General features: G+C 35.4%; 1 protein-coding gene across 2 annotated transcripts in view; it reads left to right on the plus strand.

The window, feature by feature from the left end:
* The first annotated feature begins 264 nt into the window (after positions 1-264).
* LOC112463326 overlaps positions 265-19,147 on the plus strand; it is a 31,249-nt gene continuing 12,366 nt past the window's right edge. The window contains exon 1 of one of the 2 annotated variants that reach the window (XM_025029679.1): positions 265-689. The gene's annotated coding sequence lies outside the window, so the exon portion shown is untranslated. The remainder of the gene's footprint in view (positions 690-19,147) is intronic. The other variant, XM_025029678.1, reaches the window with a different exon arrangement.

The following is a 19,147-nucleotide window of genomic DNA, read 5'->3' on the forward strand; positions in this document are numbered from 1 at the left end:
TTTTTTTTATTGCTAATATGCCGTGTGAAGCACGAAAATGTGTAAAAATCTTCCGGCGGGTTAAGAATCTGGAGAGCTTTTATGCTGTACGCCACCTGACCGGCCCCCGCACCGCACCGCACCACACCCGATATATCGCTGCGCTGGCGTGGCACAATCCTCCCTCCTCCCCTACGACCCACGAAGGCACGAAGCAGATCCGAATCCAAAGGGTAGTTTCTCCGTGGGGTAGCGCTCGTGGCGGGTGGCGCCGCTCTTCAATGTTCACGGTAAAGGTAAGGGTGGCTCTAGGGTGGCAGGCAAGCCCCGATTCCAGTGGATTCCAGGCCTCGGTTAGTCGTGCGAGGTGCGAGGGTCGCGCAAGCTCGTAAGCTCGTCGTCACCGTGCTCGTGCTCGTTGACGCCGCCGCCTCAACCAGCCTCGACGAGCAGCTGTCAACGAAATTGCTGCCCAATTATAATATCTTGTCCATCCAATAACCATTCGACCGATTTGAGACTGATATAGGGATTCGGAACAAGAGGAACGAAAAGAACGAGAAGGAAAAGCGGCGGAAGACGACGATGCCAAAAAACGAGCGAAACACGAAGTCGGATGCTTGGTACGCGAGATAGTGGAGAACACTCGACGGATAACAGTGGCGATAGTGACCAGTGATTTCGGCACGATTAGCAGCTTAATTGATCAGGTGCGGTATCCTGCTGATTCGCTGACTGCGCCGCGCGCGCGTCCCCCGTCCGCCCACCAATACCCTCTTCACTCACCCCCGCAAACGCTCACAGCTCACGACTTACGGCTCACGGCTCACGGTACACGATACACACGGTGCTGCTTCTCTATTTTCCCTACACTGCCACTACTACCCTCTTGCCTATTCCGCTGCATGTTCGTTCGTAGTGTTTGTACACTTGTACCGCAGTGTCGGCTGATTAATGATATAAACGGTTGATTAAGAAACTTAGCACGTAGCGGAGAGGATCAGCCATCAGGGGATAACGCGACTTAGACCAATACAGCAAATAAGGCAAATATCCTGTCGCATCGATAACTAATCCGGCAATGTTTTCGACTGATTATTCATGTATGTCGTTTGCTTAGCACTTGACGGAGCAATCGAGCTATCGAGGATAAAGATATAAATAGATGTTCCAGAAGTGAATTGGCAGAATCTTGTCTTGATGGAAAGACTGCGAGAGACGAAAATCAGTTCGCGTTTTATTTATTCATGAAAGCTCTCTAATACTTATCACTTTTTGCTTGTTTACTCCCCTCCCCCCCCCTCTCTCTCTCTCTACTTTCGCACATAGTTTTATTTCTATATATATCGGCGCCCCTCAAAATTCCCCTCATTACGATCAATGAACTTGGAAGCCGAGCCGAAAGATAAGCAAACATCGCGCGAAATAGTCGAGTTTATGGTTCGTCCAATGTGTGGATCGGATCGATATTTATGAAAAAAAAACGTACATAAAAATCTTTGCTCGCGCTAACCAGAGCGTATGTATATACGACGCAGTCAGTTTGTCTTTTTCTCTTTCTTTTTTTTCCTTTTTTTTAAGTTTCGATACGTAACCTTTCACACCTTTTTGCGACGTATGGCCGCATACTTTTAGCGAATTACGCCGGTATGGGCGGTATGTCGACATTTCGATTCAACAGCCAAGAACTTTACTTTTTCCGCCGTAATGCGGATGAGAGTCCTTTCGCTTTTTGTACTTTCTCAATTATTCTATGCGGCCGTCTTCATAAATTCCGGCTAATTATACGCGTACAGCGTAATGCTCTTTCACGATGAATGACCGCCAGGCCGAGCGATTCCGTCCACCTCGTTTTAACCACCCTCGTATTTCAAATTTCAGCCACTGAATACGTAATATGGTTCATTTGAATCGGGCAATTTTAAGTACGTGTTGCATTTACATGTAAATTGATCTCTACCCATCTGAATTAATTCTGATCAACCTATAAGTCATGTTTTTGCTATGACCTGATCTTATAAATATTAGTTGAAATTAATTGAGGATATAGCTATTCATTCTTTTAATTAGAGCTTATCAAACCTCAAGATTACTTTTAATTTATGTTTTGTACATGATATGATTGTTAGAAAAAAAATTAGAAAACAATGCATGCGTATAGCAATATTTTACAAGAAATATACATATTTACGGGCACAATGGTGCATTTTTAAAGTTATATAAAGTGAAAGATAAAGGAAAGCGCGAATATAAGTAATAAATTATTTACTTAAGACTTAAGCACAGTTTGCAATCAGTTTGCTGTCCGATCAAAATGTCTATCTCTTCTTAAAAGAAGTAACGCAAAGTATAATAAATACTTAGCGAGCTTTGTGGTCAGATCGATATATCTTAGCAGTGTATAATTCAACGGCATAATTAAACAAATTTCTTATGTAGTGTAAACATAATTAAAATTAACACAACGTAAAAGTTAACGTAAAAATTAAATTAATCACGAAACTCGTATAATTTTCAATCCGCATTTGAACTGGATATTCCGTTACGACGTTTTGTTTGTTAACGATGATTTAAGAGTTACACGGGCACGAGTACGTTTCGAGTATGTAGTGTCAAGTCTCGTCGCGATATCCAATTTCAATGCGGAGCAATTATCGTGGGAGTGTGTTTTCGATATATCCGTTAGATCTCAAACGCCATCGAATTTATTGCAAAGCCAATTTCAGTATTCCAAAAAATCGCGTTTTTTTTTTATTTCACGCGTCTGTCTCGAACACGCGTGTGTCGAGGAGATCGACGAATGTTCAAGCTGGAGGGTTGTTTGTGCTCTACAATCTATACCTCGTCATCATGAGTGCTTTAGCTTTACTGTCGAGAGACGTGACCTAAATGATTTTAAAAGTGAGAAAAATAAATATAATCGATGCGTGGAATTCCCTTATGCGTATAGAGAACGCATACAATATACACTGCTCTTGCATTCGAATTTACTGGTGTAAAAATAAGATTTTAAGAAGTCAGACGAGTATTAATTCCGCAGAATAAAATTCCTAATCTTTAAAAGGGGAATATTTAAAAAACAAAGTATAAAATAAATAACTTGAAAATATATGCATTTAAAAAGCGATTGTAACTTAATTCATTTTTAAAAAGTCAAAAATTTTTAATTTTATGAAATTAAATCGTTTATCATACATTTTTCTTAATCCAGATCTTCTTAATCCTCCACAATCATTTAGCCGTTTAGCGGATTTATAAATCTTTTTATCTATTTGTAAATTATAGATTTACTCACGTAATAAATTTTTCCGCATGCTTAAAACTCATTTGTATAATGGAAAATCAATGTCAACCATTTACAAGCTTGTCTATATCTTTTTATTTGTATGTGAAACTGACAATAAAAGAGAAATATAATGGCATCGCCATTATATTGTACCATATCTTATTTTTAGTGAAATACTGATAGAAACAAACACACATTTCGCAATGAAAACTGAAAATATTCCGTAAATGGCCGATATCTGCACAGTTTATCCCGAGTTTACCCATTAAACAAGATGTTCTCTTTTAAGCGATTTACACAAGTTTCCTTTATAACATCAACGTGATGAAGCGACCGAGATATAGCTTAATAAATGTTCAAATTCGATCGCTGACGAGTTACCTCTTTCATGAAAAATTCAACGCCGGGCGCAACATCGAGGAGGAAGATGGATCTTCTATTTATCTTATTTGTAATTTATCGGCGACATATTATCATGTAACGCAGTTAAACAAAGTTTAACGAGTTTTACTTTGACACATTGACATACGCGAGACTTTGTAAAAATGACGTCTCTTTTACCTAACGGTCGCTTCGCTGCGAGCACAAGCTTACTCGGTGCGCGAGTCACTTTTATGTCGTACTAATTAATGAATATAATCACTTTTAATGCGTCGACGAGAGAAAACGAGAGATCTAGACCGAAAGACTGAAATGACATTGAGCAATAAGAAGGTAAAATGAATCACATAATATCCAGACGTAAGCTGCAACACAGACAAAAATCGTGAAAAATATTAGTAAAACTAAATTCTAAAAAGACATTTTTAGCAAATAATATTGTTACTAACTTTAGCAAACGATATTTCTTTAGTTTCTATTAACTGACAATAAGTACCAATTGGTATGCAAACATAAACAGTATTCGGGGACACATCCCAAGTTTGTTTTTATCACACAAAAAAACTAAAAAACAATAGAAAAGCTGGCGCTTGAGAGACATGACGAAAGTACCTGCCTCACGTCGGAAAACAATTTACCGAAAGTCGAAGACGAAAGTAGAGGGACTTTTCGTGAACGTGACGGTTTTATCGGAAAACTTTTCGGTAATATGGCAATTTGCCTGTAATTTTATGACGTTACGTGCGGGAAATCGCGGAAGGCTGTAACGCAGAAGCGGCTGTCTATCTACAAGGTTACACGCGTCCCATTAATGCGTTTCATCGCAAAAAAACATGCGCTAAACGTGATGCTCCGGCTGCGACGTAATACGAAAACACGGCGAGGATTTATTACAAGTATCAACGCGAGAAAATCAAGTCGACATTCTTATCAAAGTTGCCGCAATACATACACGCGCCTTGAAAAATGCCTCAGTGAAATAAAATACTTACAAGAACATTTTTGACATATTTGCAGATTATAATTGATTTTAAATATAACTAAAAATTGAATTCTATACCTGAAAATTGAATATATGGCATATATGGAATGTTTTTGAATTTTGATGAAAAATAGATAGAACAAAGAGAGTATTTCAATTTGCACAACGTTGATTTTAAATGATCGATTCTTTGATGAGTTTGAAGTAAATTTTTTTTTAACGAAAATGTTGAAGCTAATAAATCCCGAGTTATGTAACGATTGAAAAAATAAAAGACTTTTAACGATGTATTATTTATAGAGAAGTAAAAGATATTCTTTTTTATCCTTAAATTTTAAATCTTAAATCCTAGATAAATTTCAATTTAATAGAATTATAAAAATTTTATTATAGAGATACGTAGATAATGCAAAAAATTAGGAAATTAATGTAAATGATAAAATAATTCTTCTCAATATTGATTGGCTAAGATGAGATGCTCTATATTCAGAATAACCGTTGTTAAAATTGAACTTGCGAGTTGTTGAACGCTATATATCTACACTTATTTTCGTCCACGTTACTGTTTTAATCTCTTCTTATGTTGGATTATGTGGAATTTCGATTTAAGCTATTTACTATACGCAGCTATTTACTCTTGTTGCCGATTGTTTGTTCAAGAAAACGCAAACGTAAATGTAATACAAAGCTATAAGTCGATATTGTTATAAGCCGTCTGTCGCACAATAAAAGCTCGTTCGCGCTGCAAAGCTGCGCCAAGAGTTCAAAGTACATCAAAATATCCTCTTTTGTGCCGTCAAGAAGTCCCCTGTGCTTGTTCAGCGTGCAGTTGTAAGACCGGCTCGTACGATGTGTGATCGGAGAACTTTATTAGTTTCTCTTTCAGACGTGTTCGAGCAAGGTTTCTTACAGAAAATGCCCAACAACTAATCGTAAATATGAATAGCGCAACATATTTTCCGCTAAACATGCACATACGTCACTTTTGCATAGCAAGTTCTTCAATTACGATCTTATAAAATTCAATGAAGTAAAAGGAAACATAATCCGTTCAAGATTTAACTTTTTAAATTATTAGTTTATACTCCGTATAAGAGAAAGATTTTATAAATATAATCATAAAATATACCCTCTGTTATGTTTCGCTCTGTCATCTAGTTGGTTCTGTAATTTTTTAGATTTTTTATTTTTATTTATACATTTTTATATTTCTTTCATATTATTATTGTTTATTATAAAATGTATTAGAATTTTATTTTGATTGCAATATACATTTGACGTTTAGAACCTTATTTCTCTTACTTTCTTACTAGCACGTAATAATGCACATACTTGGCGCGTATACGTCAAATGTCGGTCGAGATTGGACGACGCTCAATGGCAATTATGAGATGCTAGATCTATCGGAATATATGTTCCGCATGGTAAGATCTTAGAAATTAGATATATCTATAGTTATAATCGCGCGACGCTGCTTGCCAATAATGCATCCGATAATCGAAGGTAAATATTCATGCCTTAGGTAGACAAAGCTTTGACTTAGAGATACTGCGACAATGCTGAGGAAATAATTACTAATTACTGTTTGTATGGCGTTGTAACTACATAATTTTCGCGATTTAATAATTTTTGAAAGGAGATAAACAATCAAAAGTTGGATTCTCATAAATTTGAGTATTCGACAAGTGGTCTAATGGTCCTCATGATAGAGCAGTCCTAGGCGATCAAACGCTTCTGTCAGTGGTTCGTGTTATCGATTGACGTGTTGACGATTGCAGTATATGTATATATATCATGATACGTGGAAAATCTCAACTCGCTACTTATATACATATATGTATGTCCATCGTATACATTGCAGCTAAATACATCGTAACAAATAAAATTTGAACATCCGGTAATGAAAAAGTCATTGCGCTACCGCGATATAAGTATGTACTTCTATACTTTCGGTGCCCACGTGTCGCATTCGGACAATTCCGCCATTATTTACTCGGCAAGCCGTCGATCGCACGCCGGCTACCTATTTGCCTCTTTGTTACTATACTGCAACATTTCATTTCGCCGAGATATCGGCATGCGTCCCATCGCTCGGAAGAAATACCGCTATTGTTCACGCTATTGCAAATCTATAGGAACGGTATAATAACGTTATCTCTGTACTGTACTGTACCCAATCTCAGGCGCAGGCTTCGCGACGCAGCTTCGCGGCCCGAATGCATTGTTCGCGGGTAGTTTTGCATGACGGACCAAAAGCGAATGCAAGAATTCAGTGCGATACATCGAGCCATTCGGCCGATCACTTTGTGTGTTCTTGTGTGGCCTGTAACTTCACAAAGAACTTCCACCCGTGGTTGACTCTTGAATCTGGAAGGGGATCCCTTGTCGCGCCGCGTCCAGTGTGATGGCAGGAAATGGAAATTTATAGCTTTTTTATTTGGCAAAAAATAGACTGTTGCTTACTGGACCGTATACTAGAAAATACAATGTAGCATGGGGCAGAGATTTAGGGCACCGAAATGTAATTCTGCTTCTTTTAGTTTCTTCTTTATCTAACCATTTAAATTTAAGAAACTCGTAATAATATAATTTTTCACTTATGTACGTAATTCGTAACATTCATAAATGTCGTTGCATTATCTCGTGTTAATTAAAAAAAAAAAAAGAAAATCGTGACAGAGTGACAGAGTGCAACGGACGATAACGACTGAATAACAACTGCAAACCACACGCAATTGTAATTTACACGCGAAACCTGCACACGCGTTAAGTGAGTTTATATAGAGACGAGCATACTGTCGAGAGGATTTCAGGATTGGCTGCAACGACGAGATAATGTAGTCATTCTTGCCACTGCAATCATACTGTGACTGTGCATAGCGTGTCTATATAATATCTATGGCAGCTAATACATCATTTTGAACAAAGACCAATATATGCAAAATCTGAAAATTCGGAAATCTTATACAAATTGACAAATTATTGGTTGAAATTTTTTATTAAAGACTTTTTTTAGCTATCAATTTAGATTTCAAATTAGCTATGAATAAGAAAAGAAAGTTTTGTTGTTAATAAAATTCAAATGTCGATTTATTTCAAAATAGAGCTAAATCTTGCGAGATCTGTTCCGTTTCGCATATGTACATTCACCGTGATATGACTTATTGTTAGCACCACGAACTGATGCCTGCACGCTTATTTCAGTTAATGTTTATTTCTAAATAAAATAAAAAAATTATTGCTGACAAATTTTGTGTCATCTAATACATAATATATCATACAGTTACATCTGTGGGAAGAATTTCTTTCAACACTTTTTTGCTGTAATAATATAAAAAGTTAACGTCAAAGTCTGTACATCAGTATAACCGTGGATTAGCCTTCTTTTCTTCTCTGAATTTTAATAAACGAGCTGTAATTTTCCATATTTTATTTTTGCTTATTTTATTAGGAAAGAAAAATACGGATCTTCTGACGTATACCTAACTTTTCTTAATTTACTTTAAAAGATTATAGCTGAGACGAAAGCATTAGCATGTCGGAAACGACCGTAAAGTTTAATAAATCATGGATTAGTGATTATAATACAGAGTACAGTACCTATCTTCTTTATAATACAGACAGGAAAAAAGGTCGAATTTAGCAAAGTGGAATGCTTACAATATATTCCTCGTGACTGAGAAATTCTTAAAACTTATTAGACGATGCGTATCTTTATATGATTGTTTCTTATAGTGGTGAATGAAAAAGGATGCGATAAAAAGTGACAGATTCAAAATAACAGAAAAATCGAACTGTCACAGAATAAGTATGACTCGTACATGTACAAATTGAAGTTTGCTAATACCTATATATCAATACCTAGAATCCGTTATTATCGATACAAGTCGGTCGATAGACAGACGGACAGAATATAATCTTGAGATATTGAAAAAAGTGACATACGTAAATTGTAAAAGAACAATATGGAGGTTGAGTAGAAAAGTTCTTACTTTTATTGCGGGCGAGAGCAATTACGCGCAGAGCGTGTTGCACATCTGCATCTGTGTCGCGTGCAAACACCTGCTCTTCCCGAAGAGAGCATCGTGTGTTCTATAATTTCCGTTTTACCGTATAAAACGGCATTTTATGCCGTGTAATTTCGTTGCTGACCCATTCGGTCAAGTTTAATGCGCGAAGTCGACCGGTTATATCGATATCGCTTATAGACAGCACGAGTTTAATTCTATCCGAGTCTGTCATGCGCGTCAGAGATGCGTGCAGATGCCGATTTAGACGGACAGTGTCCGGCTTTGAAGCATCCTCGTCCTCGATACTCGATTTCACGTCGCATCAACAACGATAGAACGTCGTATTGCGCCCGGTTTGATATCGCCACACGTTTCCGCTATACACAACGACGCTACTTTCGAATCGATGGACGTGCACAAATGCGACCGTACGGCGTACGGATGGATTATATGTATAATATGCTGGCTGTAGCCAGTGTAGCCTGTGTTTTTTTTTTTACATTTACGCCTTTCGGCAAATTTCGGCGCGCATATGTCGCATTTGTTTTACTTATATCTGAGTCCGATATTAATCGCAATTTTATATTTTGTTTCCCGTTGCAATGAAAGCTCGAGATTTCTCATATTCTATCGAGTATATAAATATTAAAAATATTATTGTTGGGGCGGGACGTGCCGATCCCGCGCAAGTCCCAGAAATAAACGGAACGTATAAGTTACGGGCTTCGGTTTCTTGCTACACCCTTCCCCTCGGGACCCAACAATTATAAATATATGGTTTATTTTTCAAGCATTTCCATTTCTCTTTACTACCTATGGTATAATGACTGTTACATCGATAAAAATCGTATCGATGCATCAAATAGGATTCGAAACGGAATCGCTTGTGAGGGAAGAGAGAAGATTATAGGTACTCTGTAATTCTAACGTTAATACACAGCATACTGCAATCTGGCGGAAATGCACAAAACCTATTGTACTTATCTATTCAGTGATCTTTGGACTGTAAAGCTAGCAAAGAATATATTTGTTTTATACGAAAGAGTTTATGTTGCAGCAGCTAAAATGGCCTTGAAAGATTTATAAAAAAAAAATAAGAAATATTATTAAGCTGGTTATTTGAGAAATAAAATCTAGCACATACATTTTTAGCGTTTTATATGTGAAAAAATTGACACAAGTTACTCACAAGGAAACCTCGCGAACTCGAAAATTCTGATTTTAATAAAACTTCCCACATATGTAGGGGGAGTAAAAAGATAAATTTAGATATTTTTTGTAGCTGCCCAAAAACGGTTTTAAGAGGTGAAACCACCCCTCATATGTAGAGTGGCTTTTTGCTTTTCTTGATATATTTCGAAAAGTATTCGAGATATCAAAAAATGTTTCAAATAAAAGTTTTATGGTAAAAACATCTCTATTTAACCATATTAATAAAATTTTGAAAAAAAAAATTTTTGTTTAAAAAATTATTTTAAAAAAATATATTTTAATGTTGTTGAATAGAGAACATTTTACCATAAAACTTTTATTTGAAACATTTTTTGATATCTCGAATACTTTTCGAAATACATATATCGAGAAAAGCAGAAAACCGCTCTATAGGTACATATGAGGAGTGGTTTCATCCCTTAAAACAGCTTTTGGGCAGCTGCAAAAAATATCTAAAATTCATCTTTTTACTCCCCCTACATGTGTGGGAAGTTTTATTAAAATCAGAATTTTCGAGTTTGCGAAGTTAGATACTACTTACGAGATGCGAATTACGAGGGAGAATTGATTTTAATATTTTTAACAGATATCGATATAAATTTAATTCTGTGGCTAAAGCTAGAACGGAACGAAAATTGAAGAAACATTCGAAACAAAAGTATGTGACTAAAAAACTGTTATTTTAAAAAAATATAAAAAATGTAATTGTTTATGGCTTATATCTTATGAAGTTAATTCAAACTAAAACGTTTTGTTTAATTACTCAAAAATATGATTATCTTTTTGCTCTTTTATGACTTTGAAATTTAAGTTAATCAAAATTTTAATTTTTAATCCCTGATATTAATTATCGTTTGCCATATCGTTCACCATTTATATATAGACGACCTAGGATTTTAACAGAATGCATTTTAGCACGATACAGTGTACGTTAAAATGCACTCACCCATAAATGGATTATTTGATTTTCCAAGCGAGAGTAGCTCAGAGTAATATGCACGCCTGCAGGAAATCGAATAAATAAAACTGTATAAAATGAATTTTGGAATGTCAGAGAGCATGGCATTTTTTTCTTTTTACGCGGCGTTTGCATTTATGTATCGACAAATATCTAAATATAAATATATTAGAATTTAAAAACAAGTAAATTCAAATATTATTATAAAAAAAACAATATGTATTGAATAACATTGACTTGATTAATACGAAGAGATATGGTGTAAAGTTGACCGCAGTAGTAACTATACTACTTCTGGTCAGTTCCGGAAAATGAAAATATCCTCATTCTATTTTTCGGATATAGGATGAGACTTAACATTTCTCCTCAATTTCGTCTCACCTCGTGTTTATGAAAAAATCGGGTGGGATAACTGGTCTGATACGCCCTATATATATATATATATACCTATAATAATATGTTTAACAAATATGCCCACTACGTAGTTCTCAATGTGTAAAGCAGATTTCTATATTCTAATAATGTAAATTGAAATTTTACAAATTCTAACCAGCGATACAATTTTTTTATATACATAAAATTTGAAGCTATTTTCCTCGTACTGTATAATGTATAGAATTGCAGGGAAGCTCTATTAGTTTGCTAGAAGTCCTTTTGATTTGAGCTTCCTTTTGTCTCTAGCAGGAAACTTGAAATTGAATCCGTTTCAGGACAAGTAACTTATCATATCTCGTAGGAGCACGCACTGAGCTTTTACGGTATTATTTTTGCACCTGCAATCAGTATTGTTCGAGATGAAAGTTAACTATGGACAATGACGCGTGCTGCGCATCAAATGACAATTATCAAACGATTGAATAAAACTTCGTCAATATCGATTTGTACCATGCACGTACGATTATCATTGTGTCTTACGCGGAATGGAAATAGTTGAGTTTTAGTGATTATTTGTAACCCAAACTATTATAGTCATTATCAGGTGTTTGACAATATGAAACAAATATGACAAAAAATGATATATTTAGTATAGAACAGAAAGTTAACATAAAATACCTTATAAAAATGAAAGCCAACATAAAATATGGAAAAGAAATGATTTATAAAAACTCATATTATTTTTAACAAGATTTAAACCATTATATTATAGAGTAGATTATACGCATTTGGAAATAGTAATATATTATTTTTAAGAACAATATTACAGAAAATTACCATTTACAAATCCTCAATATTAATTGTTGCTGAGAAAATTTTCATATTAATAAAATTATGAAAAGCTATGTAATAAATCTATACAATAATTTACAAATTTTTTATAAGACTTTATAGCAAAATTCTATTAATTAATAATAATTTAAATTTTTTAAAATAATGCGCACAAGACTAGATTCATTTTCATATTTGCTAAATTCGATCGAGCAACAATTATTGTATTTACCGAGGTATTTACACTAACTTGTTGTTTACTTTGGAGATAACAACGGGTTATTCAACTGATTGTGAGTGTCCTACTTCAGTTTTCGTACAAATCACGCGGATAGTATAAAGCGAATGTAATCGATGTGAAGTAGTTACCTTTATGTGGGCTTATTGTCTTATTGATTCGCTTCGAAATCTATTTAGGTAGAATAAACGGCGCTAGACAATAGCTCACGTTCAACAAGTAACGAAGCTGAACGATTACTAGATCACTATTTAGCTATGAACCAAACTAACCATGCTAGTAATCTTTAACATTTGCTTAAACCGAAATTTTTTAGCAATTATTAAAAAAAATTATATATAAATATTTTAACAAATTTAATTAATAAAACGGGATGCTGTTATAAGTTCTTCCAATTATTCAAGAATTTAATATACCTATACAAATAAAGATACAAAATGCTTTCAACACTACCTTTTGTATAAAAATCGACATTAGTTAACTTTTAAAAAATTAGGCAAGAAATTTTGTCGATTTTGAAAATCAATTTCAGCTCCGCATTTTTTTTTACTTCGGTTTTAGTTCGTTGAGAAAAGAATGCGGCTGCACAAAGTTGTCGCATCTTTACTTGTTATCTTTTCCTTTCGACGAGCATGTTGAATAGGAGGAGATACAAGAAACGAATGGAAAGAGAGAAAAAGAAACGCGAAAAGACCTACATAAAAATAAGAAAGACGAGTTAAAAAAAGAGATTCTGATAAAAATTGGCGAAATGGGTCGTAGATTATCAGACTACCTTTTACTCGTTATTTCCGTCTCATTTATTATTCACGTCATTTATCGCTTCCGTTCAACTACGCACAGAAAACGCATGTAACCAACGAAAGAAAAAGAAAAACAGGATAGAAAAGGCAAATTGATACAGGGGATAATCGGATATTATACATAAATATATTTTTCAAAACAACGTACTTTGTAGAATTTACATATACGAGCGGCAATGCAATGAACAAAATAAGAAGGAACGTGTCCAATGAAGAAATATACTCTTGCGCATCAAAATATGCATTAAACAAATTATTTGACCCTTTTTTAGCATGATTTTGGCACTGCATGCGAAACATGATGACTTCCATTTCCACAAAAAATTAAAAGAGATTACCAATACCTTTAAGAAAACAAACAGTACAAAAATTACAAAAAACAATAAGATTCTAATAGACCCTCAAGATATCAGTAGAGTATGGGAGGAGTACATACAAGATCTGTTCGACGACATACGATCGGTGGCTCCAGGTGAGATATCTAATGACGCGTCTGGCCCACCAATACTGGAGTCAGAGGTGGTCTATGCGCTCTCATACATCTCCATATGGCCAATACTGTTATACGGAGTGGAAACCTGGTCACTTAAAGTTAAATCCCTCAACAGAATAGAGGCCTTTAAAATGTGGACGCTAAGAAGGCTCTTAAGAATAAGCTGCACAGAACACACATCCAATGAACAGGTATTGCATCGGGCCAACACCCACCGGCAACTACTGAATCTAGTCAAGCAAAGAAAGACATCATACCTAGGACACATACTACGGGGACCCAAATACGACCTCCTCAAAACCATTCTCACCGGAAAGATCGAGGGAAGAAGAGGTCTGGGCCGCAGGCAGCATTGCACAGGAACTGGTGCAACATTCCAGATGCTGCCACTTTATTTAGACGTGCAGAAGAGCAGAGCACACTGCGCATTACGCAGTGAACACGTAAACGCCTACACGCTACATGAAGCGTATGGCACTACAAGAAGTAGTCCTTTTCATAAATTTTATAAGAATATAATTTTATTTAGCTTGATTTCTCGCACGTCCTAAATCCATCATCGGAAGCACGCAACGCGGACGTATACGTAATATAAGTATAACGTGGCCTCCTTCACGCCAAGCTAAAGCTTTCGTTGCCAGTCCGTCGGTCTCGACGGTCCCGACTGTCCATTTAATTATCTTAAAAGCTGGGTGGAGACTGGAAAGAAGTTGGCTACCTTCTGACACGTCAATAAATGCACTCAGATGCATCGTTGTTCGTATAGCAAGTACATTAAGAGATCTTCGCGGTTCGATGATCTTTGAGAGATAATAATTTTATTCGGGTTTTAAATTAACAACGGTAACGTTATCCATTAATATATATATCTAAAATAATAAAATATCTATCTGCTTTTATCGCTATTACAGTAAATATTTTTATCTTAGATAATAAATAAATATATTTAATAAAATCTAATACTGCTGTCATGAAAATTTATTGTTAGTTACTTTGCTTATCAATCAAACACGCTTAATTTATCGCTGACAACAGTGACTTCAAAGGGCCTCTGGAAACAAAGCTCCTTTCGTTAAGAAATGCTTTTCGGTTTACTGTAGTTCGCTGTAATCGCGACCTTGGTCGCGTCCAACTCAAACAGGACATCGCGGGACTAATTATTTGTTCCATTATAATGAAAGAATGATAAGACTACCAAGATGCAATGTCGAGGCTTAAGATTGTTGCAATCTTTGAAATATTAATCAATTTCCGAAATATTTTGTTAAATTAAGAGACTTTGTTCAATTAGACCAGAGAATTTATAGTTCTGATGTGAAAAATTAGGTAGACATATAAAGAAAATAATAAACGCGATATATGATAAATCAAGTATAAATTGCTTAATTAAATAATTTAATAAAGAGGCTAGCGAACAAAGTTCGTTCTTAGTGCTTATAATTATATATTACAAGCGACGAATATATACATATATATTCCAATTTAAAACTGCGATCCGATAAATGTCGGACTGAAACACAGCTATCGTTGGAACATTAAAAACCCTTCCCTCCCTGGAATTAAATCGACGCGATTTAATTATCTAAAAACTGTAAAGAAATTATTGCGAAAAATAATTCGGATCTTGGCTGAAGTAATATTTTTCGCAATAATTTCTTTACAATTTTTAGATAATTAAATCGCGTCGATTTAATTCCGGGGAGGGAAGGGTTTTTAATGTTCCAACGATAGCTGTGTTTTAGTCCGACATTTATCAACCTGCAGTTTTAAATTGGAATATATATGCAGTATATTCGTCGCTTGTCATATATAATTATAAGCACTATAAGAACAAGCTTTGTTCGCTAGCTCCTTTATAAAATTATTTATATTATGCGAACATGACAAATTGTTTGCTTAATTAAATTATCTCGCTTTTCAATCGATCCCAGTTTTACGTCAATGCGTGATATTTGTCGAACGCAACGTAAATTCTTTCTTCTAACGGCCGACCATACTACGTCTAGTACTACTGGTGCGCAAAGCAGTTACACACACATAAGCTGAGAAACCACAAAACATCACTCCGTAAAACCACGTCCATCCGGTCCATCTGCCCGCTGCCGCAGCGCAGAGTGAGATGTTTTACACGCGACGAAGTGTTATTTTCTGACGGTAAACGAACGAACTCTCGGAAAAATCGGATTTTGCTTAAAAAACCAAATTTATCACTGCTTTTTAGCAAATATTACTGATGCAGATTAAGTAGCATTTTAACATTTATCACGAATAAAATTTCAGTATTATTACTAAAATTCTTTAAAAAATGGTATTTTGCTGCTTATTTTATTATTGGTAAATTTCATATCTGATTGTCAGCATTGACTGAAAGTTATTTGAATTAAAAAAATTCAAACAAAAAATTTATATTAAAAAAATATATATCATGTAAAAGTGATTACTTAAACATTAGATGTTTTGTGAAACAGCTCAATTTGTCCAAAAAGCAAAACATACATGTACGATGAAGAGGTGAGATTTATTCATAACGCATAAATAATGATCACATGCATATATGCGCGTTTATAACATTTATCGATTTCGCCGTACGACACTTCGCTGTGCTGTAACACCACTTGTGACGAAGACCATGTTACAAGGCCGAAGAGAAAAATCCATATCCCCGACGAATTCTGGGAATACCCTACTCGTTTACAACGTTCCGCGAATCGATAATTAAATAAATTCATCGATAAACATTCGCTCCCAGTTTTGCATTAATCAGTTAGCGAAAATATACGATAAACTACCTATACAGTCGCGTGAAACTACGACTTTTCGATGGTCGCGGTACACAGTTCTATTTTCGGGTTCGCAGCATCATCATTGCACATTATCATATCAAACTTAATTGTTCTTTGCTCAATCGTTGAATTATACGCATTCAAATGTACCTTACACTGTTTATATCTAATTTTTTTTATATCAATGTTTCTCAAAGTTAACATATAACGGTATATTAGTATATCATGCGTTATTGGAGATAAAAAGAGGTCAATAAATTATTTCTTTAATATGAAAATTTTACTAATTAACATACACACTACTATGAGTTTTGACTTGAAGAAGATATTTAAAAATCGCTGATGTGTAATTAGCAGAGAGCAACGATTTATAGTTTGGACTGCACATAACAACAAAGATTCGTCGACAGCATGCAGAAATGAACGAAACGAAATAAAAAAACTGTACTGTTATATAAAAAAAGCTCTGCAAAATGCAGAATTAGTAAATCTTTAGGCAATAATTTTCTTCTCAGCAAATTGCAATAATCTCTATATACTAGACATAGTTTAGCAACGTTCTACAACATTTGATGGCACTCGACACTATTATGCTCCGTCTCCGATTTATTTTCTTTCTTTATCTAAACCAAGAGAAGATCCCACCAGTTACACGCATCTCTTTTCAGATGTTTTTCGGATTCATACGCGGATTCATACTCGGGTGCGGGTATCGAAATAATGGAACGTTAAACCAAAATTATTTTTATATGTAACGCGCACAAAATAGACTCATTCGCGCTCTATAACTTGTGCCACAATTCAAATAGTCTCGCGTGCACGTGAATTAAAAACAGACCCAGATATATAACAATGGTCGACGTGTATTATACCGTACATTATATAAATATAGTATAGTATGCTTTATTTGTACTACGCATAATTAATATACCGAACATTATTACATTTGAAATGTATGCTCCAAATGTTGAAAGCTGTAAAGTCATTACTGAGATCACAGCTGAGAATACGACGAAGACAGTACCTACGCTTTATTGTTGTTCGTATTTATTTTGCAAATTTTGCCTGGTTGGTGGTGATTTTAGACTTTAGACGACGGCGACGTATCGATATATGTATAGATGTTAGTAGTGTACTAATACTTAGTGCGACCTGTCATGGTGCGCTGGAATAGCCCGAGGCACGCCAGCTATTGGCATCCTGGCATCCGGGAGAGAGACAAAGAGCGTTAGCCCTCTAGCCGGGGGTATTGGACTATTGGATTCTTTTCTCTTCTCCTCTATCCTCCTCTCCTCTCCTCTCCTTTCAGACATGCTGTCTTTCTTAGTTCATCCACCCTCTCGCATCGTCTCATCTCTTATTTTCCTGCTGCGCTATCTGAATGAACGGCATAACTTATTAAACCACGCCCGCTAGCTGTCTATCTCTTCCTAACGCATTTTCCAAAGTCGAGTAGACAGCTGAATCGTAGTGGACAATGAACATGATGAATGCCTCACAGAATGAGAGCCAAATAATTGCAGAAAATTTTTCTAAAATAGAAAGATATCTAAAATAACTTACACGAATCATATAGCTATTAATATCCTGATATTATAACTGATAACAGTCTACATTTTGCTCATTTATATATTTTTACAATTTTACGTGTAAATTTAATTTTCTCTAATTACACGTTATTTATGAGAAAATATGCATTATAATTAAAAAATTAAGTTATACAATTATATCATTGTTACGGCTATTTACTGTTACGCAGTTTTCTCTACTAAGGAAAGAATAGGATAAAGAGTTTAATCTAACAGTCTAATTTTTCGAATAATGGGGAAATGTAATAATACGTTATCTGTCTAAAAATCCAGTAATACGATATTTCGAGCAACGGAAAGCGCAAAACGTTATTGAGAAAGCAGTTAGTCTCAAAAATCAAGTTGTACTAGACGTTAATGTACGAACGGTGTCAATATAATGTACGTGTGTGTGTAAGTATGTACGTCTATCTTTTAACATAGTTCTTCACCATACGGTTGCTTTGCTGTGAAAGTAAACTGAAAAATGGATGGTGTCCAGGACGAAACAGCCATTCAGACGTACAGAGAATGCAAGGGACGAAGATGGAGATATATGTTGTAAGCGCTGATGGAACCCATCACTCTCTCGCAAATCTGATTACGTTGTCCCGCTAGCTGCGACCATATTCATCCACCACTACTCTTTGAGAGAACGTACCTATAGTAGTAGGTAGCCTCACACGTGCGCGTGTACGTCGCACAGCTCACCAGACTCCGATGAACCGCGACCATCTCTCTAAAATCGAATAGAGGTTTGTCTCAGCCTGCATTGATTTCCGCCTCGTTTAGCATCTAGGTATTCTAGGTACGAGGGATTCGGGGAAAACGCAGGGAAAGAGAAAATCGAGCGAGTATTTACAGACAATTCCGGTCTATCACCGGAAGCACCATGGAATGAGGAAATGACGAAACACAGAAATTAATTGACTCGATCGTTGCCGTATGTATTGGCGCACGTGTGTCATATAAAAGGGAAGATTTTATAAAAATAAAAATAAAATCCTCGGAACAATTTGATTCTTTTTTTAGTTATGTTCGGCAAAAAAATATTTTTTTGCGAATAAAATAAAACTTAGAAACCTTTGGCTGTAATGTTTATTCCAATAATGAATAATTTATTGGTTTTTTTTTTTCTAAATTGTGTGTAAGAAAGTTGACTTATGTTTTGCCTGTGCAATAACCAAATCGCAGCGATCAATTTATAATTTGTATTAACATTTTCGCTGTTAATACGCCGCGTACAAC

This window comes from Temnothorax curvispinosus, unplaced genomic scaffold (genome assembly GCF_003070985.1).
Source record: "Temnothorax curvispinosus isolate PA1 unplaced genomic scaffold, ASM307098v1 QBEX01013138.1, whole genome shotgun sequence".
Classification (NCBI taxonomy): Eukaryota; Metazoa; Arthropoda; class Insecta; order Hymenoptera; family Formicidae; genus Temnothorax; species Temnothorax curvispinosus.